Raw genomic sequence first — 19988 nt, 5'->3', positions numbered from 1 at the left:
AACTCTTTTTTTTTCTTTCACGGTCGCCAAACTATGGAACTCACTTCCACCTTATATAAGAAACACCGGCATCACCACCACCTTTAAACAAATACTAACAAATCATCTCAACTCTTCCTGGCTTATATGTACCTGCTCTGTAACCTAACCTCCCCTTCCTCCTTATTTGATGACTAAACTCCTATACTTTTTGCTACTGCTGACTGATGATATTTTCTCCATAATTATTATTTTCCCTCACTTGTTGATACTGGTACAATAATGCTGATTAATATATCTTTGTTTATACATCTCTGATTTAATTAATCTGGCAACCGACAAAATTCCTGCTTTTACGTATATATTCTGCATATATTACTGTAATCACTGTGTGTAACACTGTGTCTACTTTTGTACCAATTAATGTTTAATATTTTCTGTATCTATGTTCTTTTCGGAGTTTTTCTCCATGGCCCTCCACTGAAAATGGGCTCTTTTAGGCCCAGTGGACTTTCCTGGTAAACAAGTGCAATAAATAAGTAACTGGAGCAATTTGATCATTAGTTGATTGTATTAGGTCAGTTTGATTAATGCTGGGAATCTTTTGGAGTATAATAGCAGTGAAGGAGTTTAATGGGAGTGAGGCGAGTATGGCAGGCATAGTCACCTGTAAGTTGCATTTTTAACTTAATGAGCGAAATTGTTTCCAGGCAGTTTTTGATCAGTCCAAAGGGCTCTGTTATGAATAATTGTTCAAACCAGAGTGGAACACTTACTGAGAGAATGCATCATTTTTTTTTTTTTTGCTATCCTGTAAAATTATCCAGCAATTTATAGTGTGAGGTGTCTTATGTGGAAATCCAGACATTTTGCTTGTATTTAAGAAGTGATGTATGGTGATGTCACTTTTTACCATATTAACATACATCCTGCATATTGCACCTATTTCCCATTGCTTCCTTCCTCCCTAAAAACCCTTTAACACTACAACAATAAATACTACATTCTGTAACCCTTATTACCATAAGCATGCTGCTCAGTTATCTATGCACAGCAAGTTAAAATACCACTTGCTGCATCATTGTTTTGTTCTTATTAACTTCTTAGGCTTGGCAGTCTCACAACAAAACAAAACAGTTATTTTTTTCATTTGCTCAGTCCTCGTTCCTTTTCTCTACTTTCCACATGCCTTGTTAAGGTAGTCACAAAATACTGTCCTTGATAGTTTACCTAGGTATTCCAGTGTCACACTCAACTCACACATACACATTGCCCACCTCTGTGAGACCAGTTAAAGCCACATCTGATGGCTGTGTAATATTTAACCTCCACATTCCACACACAGTTTGCCACACATCAGTGTATTCCAGTCCAAGTTGCTTCACCCCCCCCTCCCATTTTTCTTTTTGTACCTTTTATTCTTTGTTCAGTGTACAGATTGGTTACCTTATTCAGGAATCACAATATGCCATTGGCTAATTAGTAGTAACTGGAATTTTTGTGCTAGATGTCTGAGCGAAAGATGTATGCTGAATGGGTGATTGTTTTCTTATAAGACAGTTTGGTAGCGTAAATGAATTTTTCAGCTTCTGATGCTTGACTTAAAAGACATGATTCTGCCAAAGGTTTTGTTGGGAATAAAACAACTCAAATGTTTATACATGAACTTGATGTTGATGAGACTGGACAATGGGAGACAGTGGGATGCTGAAGATACTGCTGTAGATGCCATGGTAATATTTAGAGTAAATTGTATCCCTTTGAGTCAGGTAGGTTGTGCGCCTGTGTTAAAGGCATAGAAAATGTATATTCATAAGGAAATGCATATTTCATTGCTAGAAACAACCAGGTTAGGTGTAGGCTTTCCAAACAAATGGTTTCAGGGGAATTTCAGCCAGTGATGTCCATGAAAGTGCTCTGATATACAAGTGTTTAGATAATTTGCATTTTGAGGTAAAGATTATAAAGTTGGCTAAGCATTTGTTTATATCGGAGCATAACAGTGGGATGTTTTATGTAGTTTCCTTGTCAGCCATGTGCCCAAACAGCACTTTTTGTGGTTGTGATCTGGCTAGTGCCTATCTGGTTTATTAAGTAGTGGATCTGATGTCATTTTCATTCATTCCTCAATGATTGGATTCGGATCTGATCCAAATTGGCCACTTTCTTTAGATTCCAGGATTCAACTCTTGAGCTCCTCCCTTACCCATAATGCTCCTGACCATTGTATTACCTCAGATCTTGTTTGCCACTCTTCAAGATCAGACAGGATTGCAATTTCTTGCACTCCTATTTTGGTTTCATGACTGAATAGAATTATATTTCTTTTTCTTTCTCTCTTCTTTTTAAAATGGTCTGTAGTATCTTCCTTACCCCCTCTAAACTATTCTAAACCTTTTTTAGTACCAGTTTTAAGGTAGTTTTAACTATCATTGCTGATAGTTTCTTTCCCTCGTCTATTTTGCCTTAAATTCTTATAGTAATTCTCTGCATACTATTGTAGGTATTGAGGCCTTTCCTTTTCCTCTTTTTCTTGGTGGGGGAAAAAACTGTCTTTTGTGTGGATGCTGTGCTCTTATTTTGGCAGTATAGGTTCATAGGTTCATACTAGGCTATCTGCCCGAGGGCAGTTACAAGCCTAGCCCATCGTTTTGTGGCTTACGCCACCCCTTTAGTATGGGGAACTATACCCATTATTTTGCTGTGCCTCTGTCGAGCAGTGACACTGAGGTAATCCCTGGGGTATATCTGCGATCTCCCATCCATTGGTCAAGATTTCTCTTGAACAAGGCCAGCGAGGTGCTCTGTCTCACATGTACCGGGATTTTGTTCCACAGCATAGGGAGTCTTTGGGTGATGAATCTATCCCTCCAGCACGTCCTATTAATAGCCGTGTCGAGGTTTAAGTCTCCTGCCCTTGTGGCTCTGATGGATCTAGATTTTTTGAGGTGAAGCATATTCATCAAATCTGGGTTTGACATGGCCTTGTATGTTAGGCAAAGGTCACCTCTGAGCAGCGTAAGCGACTGAATAGAGCTGGAGTTCTTTCAGTCGGGCAGCATAGGATAGATTTTTGAGACCCTTTATCCTTTTGGTGAGGAACGTTTGTGGCCTCTCCAGCTGCTGCAAGTGTCGGGTCAGATACATTCCGAATGGGGCATTGTACTCAATCATTGGTCTGATGAGTGATGAGTAAAGGGAGACTATGACCTCCCTTGATCTAGATGAGAATCCCTTCATGATGAGGTGGGCAATGTAGAAGGTCTTCCTAACTACTTTAGCTACATGGGTGTCGAATGACAGACTACTATCAACCTGGGTCCCCAGGTCCCTGATAACTTCTTCTGTGCTCAGTGGATTGCCACCTATTTGGTAGCTAGGGGTAACCTTGTTTTTCCCGAAGGGTATGGCTATGCATTTTTTGGCATTTAACTTTAGGCCGTGGCTCTGGCACCAGTTATCCGTTTCTGTGAGAACCTTCTGAAGGATATCTGTGTCAGATGTGTTTTCTACTATGGCGCCTAGTTTGCAGTCATCTGCAAACTTTGTCAGCCATAACCCTCCTGTGTTTGCTTGTACTTCGGAAAAGTAGATGCCAAACAAGAGTGGGGCTAGGACTGACGCCTGTGGGACACCACTTGTGACAGGCTTTGAGTCTGACATGGCGCCAGCAACTCTGACCCTGTGGGTTCTGTCACTCAGCCAGTTTGCAACCCATCTTGTGATGTATGGGTTAACATTTAAGCTGATGAGTTTTTCAATGATACCCGAGTGGGGTATTGTATCAAGGCCTTAGCCAGATCGAGGTAGGCTGTATGGACTGCCTTTCCTCATCAATGGCTTTGGTGACTGTTTCAAAAGTCAACCAAGTTTAAAAGGCATGATCTGCCTTTGACAAAGCCAAACTGGGTTGGATCCAAAGTCTGCAAATTCCCTATGTCTTTATTTATGAGGTCCATTATGATCCTCTCCATGGCTTTGCAGATAAGGCTTGTCAAGCTAATGGGCCGGTAATTTCCAGGGTCGGTGGAGGCACCGCCTTTGTGAAGTGGGACCACAGTTGCAGTGCACCACTCCTGGTATGTATCCAGAGGTAAGACTTTGATTAAACAGCTGTCCTAGCTGTGGGTTTAATTCTCATTGAGTTCGTGGAGCACACAGCCGGGACACCATCAGGTCCCATGGATGCTGTGTTTTTGCTTTGGAGAGAGCAGTTCTCACTTGGGCGCTGGAGATGTTTGGGGGCTGCAATCGCTTGGTATAGATATCTCTCCTTTGGGAGAAGTTTGCACTGAACCTGTCAGCCAGTATGTTGGCAATGTCTGTAGGATCAGTAATCTTCACATCATTTTGAACTAGTTCTGAGCATATCTGGGAGTTTCCTCCTAGGTTTCTAACATAGCTAAAGAAGGCCTTATGATTGTCTTTTGAGTCTTTAGCTATTTTTCTCTCAAATTTGCTTTGGATGATTTTATGAGAGCTCTTAGTTTTTACTTATAGTGATCAAGGGTGTCTTACCTTTTAAGGATTTTGCTCTATCTTGTAGTAGCTTCCTCCTTTTGTTGTAGAGTTTGTTTATGGCTGGGGTCCACCAGACTGGACGCTTGCCTTTGGTACAAAGAGTCTTTGTTTTGCTTGGGATTGCCTTATCCATGCAGTCCTGCAGGTGCTGGTAGAAGGCATTTGTAAGTGATTCAGCGGCTTGAGTACTGTTTTCCACTGCTCGGGGCCTTAAAGGAGACCACACTAGTCTTTAGAAGTGTGAAGTCGGCTTTCGAGAAGTTCTTTACTGTGGGCTTTTTATTTCAGGTTGGGGTCGGATGTGGACCTCTAGCGAGATTAGTTTGTGATCTGATCTCACCAGTGAGGGTATACTTCCGGTGTTGAACATTGTGCTCCCATGTTCGTGATGATGAGATCAAGTATGTTATCTCCTCTTGTGGGGATGGTGACTAGTTGTTCCATGGCATTTGAGTTTATGAATTCCAGGAACTTTTGGGCTAGGGTGTTTGGGCTTGAGTAGTGTTCCCAGTCTATATTAGGGTAATTGAAGTCACCTAGTATGATGGTGTTTGGTGATACATTTATCCCCTCTAGTGTTTTCAGGAAGGCCATGTGAGGTTCCTGAGTTTGTGAGGGTGGCCTGTAACATGCTACAATTTGCAGAGCAGTCTTGCCTACGGTTAATTTCACCTGGATGGTCTCCGATGCATCATGCGTTGCCACCAGTCTTGAGGTGTGGGTGTCCTTGATGAATATGGATACCACCCCTCCTTTCTTGGTATTGTCCGGATTTTGGGGCCGGAACGCATGATATGAGGTCAAACCTGATAGCGCTGGGGTGCTCTCAGGAGCCTTGAACCAGGTTTCTGTCACAGCACAGACATCGATGTTCTCCATACTGAGAAGGGCCTCGAGTGCGTGCATTTTGAGATTTAGACTTCTGGCATTGAGCAGCATTACCCTTAGTTTTTTCCTTTTTGTGTTCTAGGGTGGTAGGTTTAGAATTTGAGCCTTGCCTAAAAAGGCACTATGGGGTGGCAAGAGCCTTTGCCAATATCCGAATCCCAGGGTGACAGGTGCAAGCCGCCCTCATGGCAGCGTGGCTTGTCCAGCATGTCATCCCAGGCAGACAGATACTGGATCCCCTTTGAATGACACCAGTGTTTAAGCCAATTGTTAAAGCTGATCATCTTATCTCTGTATTGTGGCATCATTCTTGGTGAAGGTAGGATACTGCTCAAGGTCAGGGTCATACCTGCCTGGGCTACATAATCAGAGAGCTCCTCAATGTCTCTTTTCATGTAGTCCAAGGAGGTACGTCTCAGGTCGTTTACACCAGGGTGGACAATGACTGAGTCATATTTGTACCTGCTGTTGAGAGACCTGAGTGCTTGCGTTATGTGGCGGATTCTAGCGCCCGACAGACAGCTTACTGTGACCTTCTCCTTACTCAGTCTGGTGAGCGGACGTCAGTGTGTCTGACTATGGAGTCACCAATGTCTAGTGTGTCTGGCATTGTGTTTGGCCTTAAGGGCTGTGACTGTTTGACACTCTGACTGTGAGGTCTATGTGTTGCAGGTGTTGTGTTCTGAGGTGGTGGTTGTTTGGGTGTCTGCTTTGGTGGCCTCTGCTGTTTTGGTAGATTTTTGATCAGAGCCTCCGAGTATGTCTTTGTGTGTTTATGTGTATGATTTGAGGTTGCAATGGTACTATGTGAGACTGGGTCTATAGTGTGTGTGGTAACCTTCTCCTCCTGACTGGTCTTGCCAGTCCTATGTTGAGAGAGCTCAGCCTCCAGTTTGGCCGTATAGTTGCATCTCTCGCATGTATTTGTGTTTTGTGGGAGGAGGAGAGGGTTGTTCAGGTACATGAGGCAATTGTAACATTGCCTCAATATTCCCAGGTTCACCAGCTGAGCAGGAGAGGACACTAGCAACTGATCCCTCGACATGCTAGAAGGATAGACAAAAAACTTTAAAAAAGATTCCGGGGGGTGTGGGTGACCGAGAAATGGGGGGTTGCCTTTTTGGGGTGTTGCCTTTTTGGGGTGCTATCTATAAGAGTGCCGTATCAAGGTAATAAGTACTGTAGGAGCAAGTGCTAGGTTTAACAGATAGAGAATAGTCTACTTAGAGTCAAGTAGAGATGATCTTTTTAGTTATAGGATACGCTGATTAGATCAGTAGTATAGTTCGAGGAAGGTAGTTTCAAGGGAAAATTTGAAGAGTGGACTTTAGGTAGCCCGAATAGTTTAAACCTGCTTAACCGGAGCTGCCCTAGTGTGCAACAGTGGCAACTCCGCGCTAAAGCGTGCTTTATAGCAGGGGGCTGGAAAAGACAGGAAATGACCCAAAATGGCCAATAAACTACAAGTTACTGCCTTAAACCACTCCTCTGAGGACAAACAGGCAGCTCAGTACTCCCTACTCCCACTAGTGAGTAAAGAAACTACCCCTTGACCAAACAAGGAAAATGGAGAAAACAGGAACCAAGACAAAGCCCAGGGATCAGCAAAATCTGGTCTCTGGAACACTAGTTAGGAAGGTATGGAAAGCAAGGATATTTTTTTTTTTTTTCAAGTTTTTTTACAGAAAAGCAGAAAACACAATAAATGCTATGATTTTCGACTAAATGCTATCAAAGCTAGTACACTTGAGTGTATTAGCCTGTAGTTTAACTTTTAGGCAAAACTTAAACTAGCAAGTGCAGTAAACAGTTTTAGCTTATAAACACAGTAAAAACAGTGCAAACTTTGATAAAACAAGCAGAAACAGTAGTCGAAAGGCACAAAAAGTCGAAAAAAGCCAAGAAAAATACTTAAAATCTGGAAAGGTAGTCTTTTCTGGTCTCTGCTGCTAGAGGAACACTGCTGGCCACCACGAGGAGCTGTGCTGAGTTCTCAATAGCTGGATAAGCCTGCTGGATTCAAAAAGTGTGCTTCCTGCAGGCATAAGATCACTAACTCTGATGCCCACAGGGAGTGCATGTATTATTTGGGCCCGGCACACTTGAGTACCACTTTCTCCATTTGTGTGACTGTTAATGCTAGGGCCATTAGCAACAGAGGAAACAAATTGATTCTGAAAAGCTTGTTTCCAGCCTCTTCTGCTGGTACTTCTTCAGGGGGCTCAAACCCCCCTAAAAAAATCTAAGGAGCCCAGGGAGCATCATAAACGCTCCCCTGCATGGTCTCTTCAATTCACACCTTTTTCTGAGTCTGCCAGGAAGGTTTCTAAGAGCTCGGACCTGAAGTTTTTGGACCTAACCTCTACAATTGCCAAATCTCCCCTGCTCCGTACTCTGAGATTTTCACTGGAGCCAGTATGCCCGAAGTTGAGGTCTCCTTTTCTCCAGGAGACACCAAAAAGTTTTTCAGGCCACCATCCACTTCTTCCTCTGTTAGGTCCTCTTGAAGTCTTTCCAAGTCAGAGGTAGATAGGATGGTGAGAAAATTTCTTAAGAGCACAGGTCCAGATGGGGATACTGTCTGCTCCATCTCCCATCAGATCTGTGAGTCTTAAACCTTCTTTCCAGCCTGTTGTTGCTTCTTCTTCTATCCGACTTGTCATTTTGGAGCTCTCTGATCCGAGATCCGCAAGAGTAGAACCATCAGATCTGAATTTTCTTCTGTCTTCCATTCCGGTGACTTCCCTTGATCTGATCAGCTCCTACTTCTTTGGAATATGATGGTTCTCAGAGCTGAAGTGTCAGCATTGGATCGGGGGGGGGGGGGTTGACCTCTTCTCTGAAGCTTTCGGAGATGTTGCTTCCCCTCTGAGCTTTTGCATTAGACAGCTCTGTTCCAACTACCCCGTGGAGTGGAGGGGCAGGGAAGATCCTGGATTGTCTGTTCTGAGAGGCTCCGCTCCGGTGAGATTGTCCTCTGCTTCTCCTGGTCCTTCTTCCTTAGAGTTGGTGGAGAGGGTTTTCTCATACCCCAGAGTAGTTTTGACTGTAGCCCCTTCAGATTCATTCCCTGTTCCCTCTTTGGATCCTGTATCTGAGTATACTCATCCTACACCTCAGGGACAGCCAGCCCAGATGAGCTTTCAAGCAGTTCCAGTCAGGGAACTCCCCACTTCTTCTGACACCTCCCAAGAGCATCCCACTGAGAAAGGTTCCTCAGAAAAGGTCATGCAAGAGGAGGCTCTGAAAAATCTGAGCTCGAGATCCAGAAATACTTTTCTTTTCAAAACAGAGAGAATCCAGTTCTTTGAATAGCCAGTGTCTGTATGGTGCCTATGTCCTTGTTGAGTATTTCCATTATGTTTCCTTTTTTCATGACTTTGCATGTTAGACTTGTCAGTCTGATGGCCCTGTAGTTTCTGGGGTCAGTTGACAGTCTGCCCTTATGAAGAGGGATGACCGTTGTGGACCTCCATTTACCTGGCAGGTAATCTGTTTTGAGGCTGTAGTTGAATATTGCCTCAAGTGGTTCTGCTTGGTCATGTTTTATGCTATTTAGGAGGCAACTGAGGATATTGTCAGGGTTCATTGAAGCAGTGTTTTTGGCCTTAGCGAATGCCCCCAGCACCTTTCCCTATTGATATCTAGGGGGGATATTCTGCAATAGATTTCACAGGGGATAGTGGGCAGGAGTGTGTGTGGGGGGCTGAAGTTAAGTTTATCAGCCAGTTGCCCTGGTCATTCAGGGTTGTCCCATTTACTACCAGTTATGCACACTGCAGAGTATTATCTATAAAGTTCCTAACATAGCTGAAGAAGGCCTTGTGACTGTCCTTCGCTTGGGAGACTATCCTAACCTTGTAAGTGGCCTTGTTGGACTTTAGTAGAACTATCCGTTTCTTATTAGATGCGCTTTCTGATTTTGGCCATGGCTTTTTTTCTTTTGTTATATAGCCTGTTAATATAAGGATTGTACCAGTGTTTTTTTTGTGTGTTCGATCTGGGCTAGCATGTTTGTACAGGGTTTCTGTAAATAATTGTACATAGGTAGCTGTGTTCTCAGGGATATGGGATAGCCATGAATTTTGACAAATTGTCGCTTAATAGGATGGAGCTTGCTTTAGAATAGTTCCTAAGTGTTACAGGTTTAGTTGGGTTTTCTGGGTGGATTTTTATTTCGAGGGAGACAGCTTTGTGGTTCAGCTTCACCAATGAAGATGTGACAACTGAGGGTGCAATGCTTTTCCAAGTTTGCGAGTACTAGGTTCGATATGTTTGTGCCTCTGGTTGGAGAGTACACTGTCTGATCCAGGGTGTTTGCATTGATAGTCCATGAAACGTGCCTATGAGCAAGAGGCAGTGTACGTTTCTAAGTCTGTAGAGAGGTAGTTGTATCCCATGAAAATTATATTTAGTTGGATGGTATTAGGTCTAGGTAAGAATTGCCAGCTTCATGGGTCATAGAGGGTGACCTGTAGCCGGCCAGGACATGGTAAGAAACCTTGTTTATGGAGACTTGGACTTGGATAAGCTCCTGGACATCATCCTGTTTAAGCAACTTAGAGTTGTATTTGTTGCTAGTGTATGTAGATAAAGACACCTCCACCTTTAGCCCCTGTCTGTGCTGCTTTTGGTAAAGTAGCTCTCAAGTGCAGATTAACACCTAACTAAGCCACTAAAAGCCCTTTGGCTGATAAAACAGTCTCACTTTAAGCCTTCCTGTGTGTTTTCCAGCTCTGACTGGTCAGGCTACTTTACTACTGCCACCTGAATAACATTCTCGGTCTTAATGTAAAAACACAGTTTGGTTAGCCAAAAGTGAAAAGGTACCAACTAGCCTCAACAAGTAATTTTCACTTTAAATCCCCTTGTATGTTTCACAACATGAACAGACAAGGCTAGCTTTCTTCTCCCACTAGAACTGCAGTCACAGACTTCTTAATGAAGGTGCCAGAAACAAGTCTAGCATCTAGTTACAAGTAACTGCAAGGCATTTCAGAGGCAGTTAAGTCAGCAGTGAGGAACATGCACACCTTATTGCAATTTCAAAGTACACTAGCAGTCTTAAGGGGAGGGCCTTCCCAGTTTCTAATGTCCATAACCAGTAAGACGAGCAGAGGAGATGAGACCTGGAGGAGCTTCCAAGGCTAGATGTATGGTAGGGGCAGGAAGCTCAAAAGCCTCCAAGTGTAAAACCACAACAGGAATAATGAGGGTAGGCATATTCAGAAAAACACTTAGGCCTATCAGAAAAATCAAAAAGCACTGAATAGTAAAAATGCTTAAATGAATAGCTTTAACAGATGAAGAGCAAACCCAACACACACAACTGATTTAAATGGTGAGATATGTGCAATTTATAAATGTAGCTTAAATGTACTTCCCTGGATGTAAAATGTAGTCCAAATGCTTTAAGCATCCAAGTTTCCATCAGTCCTAGGACTGAAGTGGCAGACTGCTTGTGTAATGTAAAATACTGGGGTTGGGGGTGGGGGTGGGTTTAATTACCACAGGCTGTAGTTACAATTACCTACAAATACATAGGCCCAGCACATTAAGCAAAATACTGCAGAGTATAAAAATGGCTTAAGTGAATAGCCATAACCTCAGATAAAGAGCAAACGCAAAACCCAACTGATTTACATGAGTAGGTATTTGTGGAATGACACTGAGATCTGTGAGGGGGTCAGTAGGGTATCATTACTTGCATATTTGTAGTAGGTTTCACCAAGATAAAGCAGAAGAAAAGATTCCAGATTGATGACATTTTTTTGGATTATATCAGAATTGATAGAGACTGAGGCTGTTATCCAGCATAACATTAATGTCATTGGTAGCAGTTGTAATGGCAGTCAGTTCTGTGTTCCTTTGGATAACTGTTTCTGAGGGTTGGTGATGTGTGTATTTGCCTTTAAAATTGTTTTTTTAACACTCAAAATCAAATGCCTCTGTTTATCTCACTTTACAATTATTTATTAGAAAATTGCATACTCCAATTTCAATGTCATAATATTTCTCCTTTAAAAATGTTGCGCAGCAAAGCTTACATCTAGTCAAGTGAGGCATTTTGTAAAGTACCTGAAGTTTTATTTACATGGCTTGTGACAATTGGCTATCTTCGTTCAATTTGATAGATATTTTGGCTCATTGAACCAATTTATGTGTAAAAAAATGTCTGTATTTAATTTAGAAGGCTGAATATACCTTTACTAATGGGTAATAAATGCATGTTATGAAGCCAAATCAGGTAAATGTGATCAACTTTGCTATACCTTTTGAAGATGAAATCATGAGTCTTTAAAGCCAACCCTGTAACATTGTCACATTTATAGAACTGTATGCCGCTGGTAAGATATGTCACAGTTCCTACCTCACTTCTTTGCCAACACGACCACTAAGGTACGGTACCTGTGATCTAATTATTCATAACTACTGTGTCTTCTTGTTTCTTGCATTTGTGCGTGCTGTTTGAATATTTTTTTTTCTGTGCTTGGAGATTTTTCTCCTTATGATTTCACTGAAAAATGAGACTTCAGTTGGAGCACCCCAGTTAACAAAATTAAAAATATAGATGTAAACTGAAGAAAACGTTTGCCAGGGGATTGTACGTCATTTGTTTTTATCATTTGCTATGTACTAAAACTGAAAACCTATATCTCCTTTGCATTTACTGACAGAGACATTTTAACATAGTATTTATTCCACAACGTCTCAGGGTTGACCAAAATACAAGGGTTGGGGTATTGGAGGGCAGAACACTTATTTAACAAACGAAAATCCTCTCAAGCCCCTTCCTGTTGAATATAATTTCCTCCTGACAAACATTTTTTACTTGGCAGCTGTCGTACATGATGAAATGATGCTGCCTAGATTTTCTTGTTTTGCGGTCACATAAAGCACTTCATAAAAATAGTTTCATATAAAGTTTTGCTTGCAATATGTTCCAGAAAACTGCACATTTTAGATGTACATGTTTAACTGTTTCATTTAATACAGCATTTTTTTTCTTTGCATTCTTTATATGCTGGTGAAATATCTGGACCATTTAAACAGAGACTTTCTATATATGTTAGTGATTTAGGTCCCATAGTGCTTTGGTAAGCCGTAGGGAACAACATTTGAAAACTTTATTTTGTTATATAGAATAAAATACAGTCAGGTTTATTTCTCCCAATTAATTTGATAAATTAATTTCATAAATTGAGGGAGTGGGCGGCCATGGTGGTGCAGCGGTTAGCATTGTTGCCTCACAGCAAGAGGTTCTCTGGTTCGATCCTCGGCTGGGGTGCTTTTTGTGCGGAGTCTGCATGTCCTCCCTGTGGTCCCGTGGGTTTCCTCCAAGTGCTCTGGTTTCCTCCCACATCCCAAAGACATGCTGTAGGTGGATTGGATACTCTATATTGGCCCTAGGCGTTTGTGTGTGCGTGTGTGTGCGTGTGTGCGCCTTCCGTGGAAGGTTGGGTGCCGGGTTGGCAACTTGACACTGTAAAACTCCACTGCCAATCATGAGCGGACAGGTGATCCACTGTGGCGACCTCTAAAAGCCGAAAGAAGAAGAGGAGGAGTAGCTTTATCACTCCTCTCTAGTGATACAAAAGTAAATCTTTAAGGTGTCTTAATTGTAAATGAACATTGAAGCAAATTACTTAAGCTCACAGTGCTCCCTGGTTGGAAGTGAAAAATAGGCACTTGTGCCTAAGAGCTTGTATTTTCTGAATGATGCATTTACTTAACGTTCTGATTTCTTGTTCTGCCAATGATGGTTTTATACCATTGGTCACTGAAAAGGATGTACCCTATAGAAGGTATTTTGAGGTATAAGCTTGTAAATATATTTGAAGGAGCAGCAAGGCCTTGTGACATGTTTGCAGTCCTTTGTACAGCTATATTTAGATTCAGCTTTATCTCTAATTGAAAAAGCTGCAGTTCAGAGTCATTGCTCAGAAGGCTAATTTTTTTTCAAGTTCATCAGTACACTGATTTAATTGGACCTAGTCTGCTGACATTTATATGCCATAATATGTATAGTTTGAGTTGAATGTATATACCTGGGATCTGCACATTTTCATGTGGAAGATGAGCACTGTTTAATTGATATGCTCACGGTCATATAGTAGTCACATGAATGAGGTAATCAAATGCAAGACTGCTGAATGAAACACATCAGTGCCTTGTAGCCCTTATTCTTTGTGTTAAATTGCCAGACTGCTAGATGAAAAGAAATCCATAGTCATCCTTCAAAGATGAGAAGTAACAGTGCCATAACTGTCCGCTTGTTAAATGCATGCCTAACCCTACATATCTCTCTCTTCCCTGCAATCCATTGCCAGCTAATGCTGGCACAGTAAAAAAAAAAAAAAAAATATATATATATATATATATATATATATATATATATATATATATATATATAAATGAGTAGTTACAATTTAGTTTGTATGGTGCCAAGCTGCAGATAGGCTGCATCCAGCACTTTAGCTTTCATTCCTGCATTCTCTACTTGTATATTCTGCATTTCCGAGCAAGTCACTTGACTAAACCATATCTCATTAGTATTGTGTTTAGATTAAACAACGAGATTTAACTATGATCTCTCATCTCTTATTTACAGGTACATACTATGCTATTGATCTCTGAGGATCTGTACAAATCGAGCCATACTTTCCCCATGAAGTTTTTAGCCCTTATATTTTAATTATGCAATAAATATTCATTACGGTTCAGAAACGAGCATGCTGAATGGGTAGTCTAACCAGCATGCCTGTTGTAAATCGAGCATATTCTAATAGAAAGTCTGGCCACTGAATTACCATTTAGTGGCCAGACTTTCTGTTGGCATGTGTTGAGAGACAACGCAAGTCTAGGAATTTGCATGGTCTCTCATTAAAAAAACGCAATGGCAGTTCTTTTTTTCCTCTGTTTCTCCACTGCTGTACTGTGCATGTGGGGGAATGCAAGTCCCATACACATGTGAAGTACATCAGTATAGGGAAGACCACCTGGAAGAAGAAGTAAGTGCCCTTATGCAAATATATTATTTAAGAAAGGTAAGCAATTTTTCATAGGTTCATAGAAGGTGTTTACTAGGTTAACGACCATAAGGACTTTTTTAAGCCTAGGCATGGATCCCAAATCTCTGACACGTTCTGGTACCCTTGCTAAGTGTAAGCAGGAGCTTGGGAGGTGAACCATTTACATGCTGCCTGTGTCCATTAGACATAGATGCCAAACCAGGGATGAATTCCATGTTCCACATGCAATTGTCCAAGTTGCGCTTGAATTGGATTAGGGTGGAACTCTGTTTCACTTAAATGGGGAGTCTGGAAGAATTGGGTTAGAGAGAGAAACTCGAGACAGGGCAGACTCTGGGAGGCATACCCATCTCTCCAGCAGGTCCCATTTGTATTACAGGCAAGGTTTAAATCTTTAGAATGGGTAATTCTGGTGCTGTTTGTTTTGCGGATCTGCAGGAGGTTCATCATAGGTTACCCCTCAACAGCCTGTAGGAGACAAAATACAGAGAGAAAACCTTGAGGTGGTCTACATAGGGCATGTTACTTAGGCCCTGTATTGTGTTAGTGAGGACCCATGTGGACATTCCACTTGTTGGATATGCCTGGTTAGGTACAAACAAAAGGGGGCATTTTACTCAGTGATAGGTCTGATGAATGCCAAATACAGCGCAACACTGAATGCCAAATACAGTGCAACAATGACTTCCTTGTACCTTGATGCCATACCTTGGTTTGTAAGTTGCACAGCATGGAATGATTTCCTCACTAATGTAGACACATGATGGTCAAAGGCTGGATTTACTGTCTTGTGTGTTCCTAAGTCCCTGACTACTGGATCATCTCTAAGGAGTATGTTGTGAATATTATAGTTAACAGAGGTAGATGACTTCCAGAAAGATGCTATTATGCATTTCTTAGCATTTAGTTTTAGTCCATGGCTCTGACGTAAGTTGTTTTGTCCGTGTCAGCTCTTTCTGGAGAACATTTGTGTTGGTGTGAGATTCAATGACTGCTCCTAATTTGCAGTAATCTTTGAATTTAGTCAGCCAGACGCCATTAACACTGGCCCTGACTTCAGAGAGGTAAATGCCAAAAAGGGGAGGTCCCAGGACCAATCCCTGAGAGACTCCACTTGTGACTGGCCTCTTTGTAGAGGTGTTTGTACAGATCAGGACATTATGATTGCTTGGTTTATCTTTACCCAGAATGAATAATAGTGATATACCTTTTTCTGGGAGGCACGTTAAGGAGTTTGGAATGATTACAGAAGGAAATTATTTCTGTTCTGTAGCATCTCTTTCGCTGATTTTTATTGTGTGGTTTATTATTTTAAGGTTTTCTTTATTGAAGGGCTCATGTTGTACTGTGTTCGGCTTTTAAAGATCAGTGTTTTGGTTAACAGAAACACTAAAGGCACAATTTTGTTTTGGTGCCTGCTTGATTCTTAATAATTTTTTTTAAACTGTCTTGTTTGTTGGCACTTCTTTTGTGGAATGTGGTTGCTGTTCCTTTTATCTCATGTAATCAGAAAATAACTTCCTACTATAGAAGTGTTGAGCCATAATAGGTATGTGCTTCTTTTTATGTAGAGTATACACACACACTAGCATGTAGGTTTTTGCCTGACTTAGTATGCTGTCAGCACTAGACAGTTTTTTTGTGATTTACCTGGGGTAAGTCTTTTTCTCCTTCTTTTTATATCAGCTCTTAGGTCAGATTAATCCTGCTCCACTACATAACATCCTTAGTTGTCCACAATTTTAATAGCTCTTTGGCAGACTGCCCACAGAAGGGCTGCAATTCACCTTCCATTATTAAGGCTGCAGACTCCTGCCAGCAGAGCTCTCTTGATGCTGTTAGGTACTTTATTTCCTTTCTGCTTTCTCTTACAAGGCATTTTGGAAACGCAAACTTCAGTAGATGAGTCCAGTACCTCAGATGTGTGTAGGTTAACACATCACAGAAACTGATGTAGGTATGACATTTGCCTACCATGTGCTCCTTCCACTTTGTTACATTAATGGAGTAGGGCCATTATGGCTCAGGTAGCCCTGGATACCTAGCTTTGGTTTGGTCCAGTCTATCTAGAAAAATGTGGGGGGGTATATGGTATGGTATGGTATGAAATGAAATACTGTAACACTTCTAGACCTACAGAGGCATCTGAAAAGTAATGCAAATGGTTCTGTGCTGGCTAGTTCCATGGTGCTGAAGTGTTGAGGACTGGACTGTGACCCAGGATCAGCTAGTGGCTTAGGAACTGGAGGACTGGTTAGGGAACGATGGGTGAGCTGGCAGCCACTCATTAATATCTCAGGAGGAGGATGTTGGTTTTAGTTTGCCCCAGGATCACTTTCTGGTGCAAATTTCAGATGCGCAGTCCATATTTCCATGGATTTGTGAGCACGAGCCCATTCACTTCATACATGTAGTATAACTAAGAATCGTGCTGATGTAGAAGTATGCATTTCAAAGCTAGATGTTATGGCCAGGGTACCATGTTATGTATTAAATAGTGTAACCTCGTAGCTATGTACTTGCACCATTTCTGACAATTAATATACAAGGATGTTTTCCGTAAAAACTGATGACAAATTGACACTACTGCATCAGGTTATGACCAGCACCTTTCACAGCCAAATATGTTTTACATTGAATAGCTGCAGAGCAGAGTTAAAACCATTGGCTTACTAGGGTTTTTTTCCGTCTTGCTTTCATCCCAATGGCATCAGTGATGTCAAACCAACAGCAACTGAACTTTGGCCGAGATCATTTTGGATACACACAGTATTTGCCTGGAGGGGCTGTTTATACCTTTCTAGTATTACTAGCCCCTTTATGCCTTTTTATTAACTCACTGTCACTACATTGGCAAGGCTAAGCACGGGAAGAACACAACTACTGTCCTCTTTTAAAATAGACCAGCTGTAACGTATCTGTTTGGTAGTCATGACAAAAAAAATATGTTCATAAGAGGATGCCAGTGGTTAACAGTCAACTAATTTGATATGCAAACCTATTAACTAAAAAAAAGTTACCAGCTGTTAAAATTGAGCAACAGTTCTTTACTAGAAATAAAATTTAGAAATTCACTATGAATTTTAGAATTGTAAGCAACTCTGTACTTTCATAATGAAACTCATAAAGGGTTTACAACAGACAACTGGCATTTTGTAAACACTGTCTATCCGCAGTCTGGACCTGAAAATATATTTTTGATTTTGAGTGTTTAGAAGTTCTAGAAGACGTTTTGAGGCAGTAAATTGCAGACTTGAACTCTTAATCCAGTAAGTCCATTGTACTCTGAGGTAAAGGCGAACAGCTGTTTAGCAGTTGCAATCTGAGCTTGAGTCCCAAGTTGTGTATTTCGTGCTTGGTTTAAATTTCCAATGAAATCGTCCTGTTTGTACATTCAAAACGCTCTATTGGAAGTTGCAGTCTTTTTGTCGTGATAGACTTTGAAAGGAAGCAAGAGGTTTAGGAAAAAAAAGCAAGTTCTGTAGTGTGTTCAAAATAATTTCCAAAAAATGCACAATTGTTATACAGCATTTCACATTTTACATGTGCAGTGTTTATTAGGAACAACCAGAGATTTTGCACAGCTGTTGCATCTTGTATTTTTGCTGCAGAACAATTGCAGATTTTGTGCAGAATTTTACATTTTACTTTAAAGCAATTGGAGGTTTTATACAGGTCCATGAAATGGGCATTGTGCCGTACCTGCTGACTAAAGGTGAAGGCTTTATGAGCAACAGAATCTCCTAGTCTTTTTCAAACTGATGGTAGTGTTCCCCAGATTTCATCTGTTAGATCTTTGTCACCTGTTGCTTGGGCTAGGATAGAAACATGGGTCATTAGGGAGAAGTAAAGCTGAGTATTGATGGGGGTGATGCATGGCATTTAAGGAAGTTGCTGATTAGTACAGTTGAAAGTCAGCTGAACTTAAGCAAAATTTGCACCCATGCCAATAAGGATAACCCTCTAATTTTTTGCATGTACAGCCTCCTCTTTCAAAGCATATTGAAACTGTCTTCTTATCTGACTGCAGAGATTTGTAGCAGGTTAAGTGATATTCTACTACATAGTTTTAGGACATGATGTGGACAGTTTAATCAAGCTGTATTTGTAAGCTTGACTAAAATGTTGTTGTGTGTTGCATCCTGCTCTTGTTAGACTGATATGAATAACACTAGCACAGACTGGTTAATTTGTCATCTAATTACCTATCAGGGCTGAATCTGCAATTGGCATGCTGTTATCCGTTGTGTACTCTCATTTGTCAGGATTGCCAGCTGCCTCATCCTAAGTTTCTCACATCTGGCATTCCTCAGGAAAATGTCCTAGCCTCCTCGCTGCATACATAAATATGCACACACTATATTCAGTGTTACCCTTTACCATTCACAGTGTAATTCATCACACAGCACATTGGAATAAGAGGTTCTGCAGTAATTTCTGATCTGCTAATTTGTTTTCTGTTGTTTACCTGACCCAAACTTTCTCTAACTTTTGAACGTAGACTTCCCCAAGAAGGACTTTGGGGATGCTGCATAATGGTCCTCTCCCACTGCCTGAGGTACCATCTGGATGTCACTGTCTCGAAGAACCCTGTTGACAAAAACTGTTATTGTCCTCCCCTCTTTCATGAACTGAAGCCTCAGACTTGAATCCTTCCTTACTTTCGCCATTTTCTTGGATGCATGCCACTCTGCACTTGTCAACTTCAGGTAGTCTGCTGCTTATCTAATTGTCTTCTATCAAGTAAGTTACTACCCACATACATTTTTTTAAAATACTCCATCTACAATATTTTCTTCCAGTTTTTGACTCTGATTTTTGAGACTCCTATTTCTGTATAAGCGATGTCCTTTAATTTATGTTCCCTTTCAAGAGAACTTCTTAGCATCTCTCTGTTCGTCACACTGGGTGTCAGCCTTTGTTAGATCGGTACATTTTATTTAGTCTTTAATACTCATCCTTCAGAATTGTCCTGTCTTGACAAGTTCTTTTAAAAACACAATGTGCAAGAAATCTTTCCTTATGTTCTTTTTTCATACATAGCTTCTGAAAATGTCTAAATGCAGACATTCCTCCTCTTACAGAGATCTCTTCATCTTGTATCGCCAACATATTTAATTCTTTCCCTCACAATATTTGCACTTGAACTGATCAAATGTCCAGCTCTTTTAGGCTAAAACACTACGCCAGAAAGCTGGATGTACTTGTTCACCTTAATGGAACCCTCTCATAAATGTAGGTATCAAAAAGCACCTGCATTTGAATACCTAGCCTGGCGAACGCAGCAAGAAAGAGTTTTGTAATAAGCATAATTATGTGCATGCTAGTATTGTGTATTAAATACTTCAACCTTGTGTTTATGTATTGATCTACTTGGTTTTGTATTACTAACTTCTGAACTATACTTGACTGTCTGAAAAATGTCCACTGAATCGGATCACTTAGCTGATTACCACAGGAGCAGAACTGCTACTCAGCAAAATTACTGTAGAGTAGTGCTTAGAGTAACAACAGAGAAAATAGTCGGTTTCAAATCAAACAGAAGCAAATTTGACTTTAGACAGTTTA

At 41.1% G+C, this 19988-nt stretch overlaps 1 protein-coding gene across 5 annotated transcripts in view; it reads left to right on the top strand.

Annotated features, from left to right (window-relative positions):
* The window catches only part of SYBU (syntabulin), a 1013882-nt gene that overhangs the window by 379525 nt on the left and 614369 nt on the right, over positions 1-19988 (top strand). The window lies entirely within an intron of this gene.

The sequence above is a fragment of the Protopterus annectens genome, chromosome 3.part1 (assembly GCF_019279795.1).
Source record: "Protopterus annectens isolate FY-2018-M chromosome 3.part1, PAN1.0, whole genome shotgun sequence".
Taxonomy (NCBI): domain Eukaryota; kingdom Metazoa; phylum Chordata; order Ceratodontiformes; family Protopteridae; genus Protopterus; species Protopterus annectens.
This window is presented reverse-complemented; position numbering and strand designations above follow the sequence as displayed.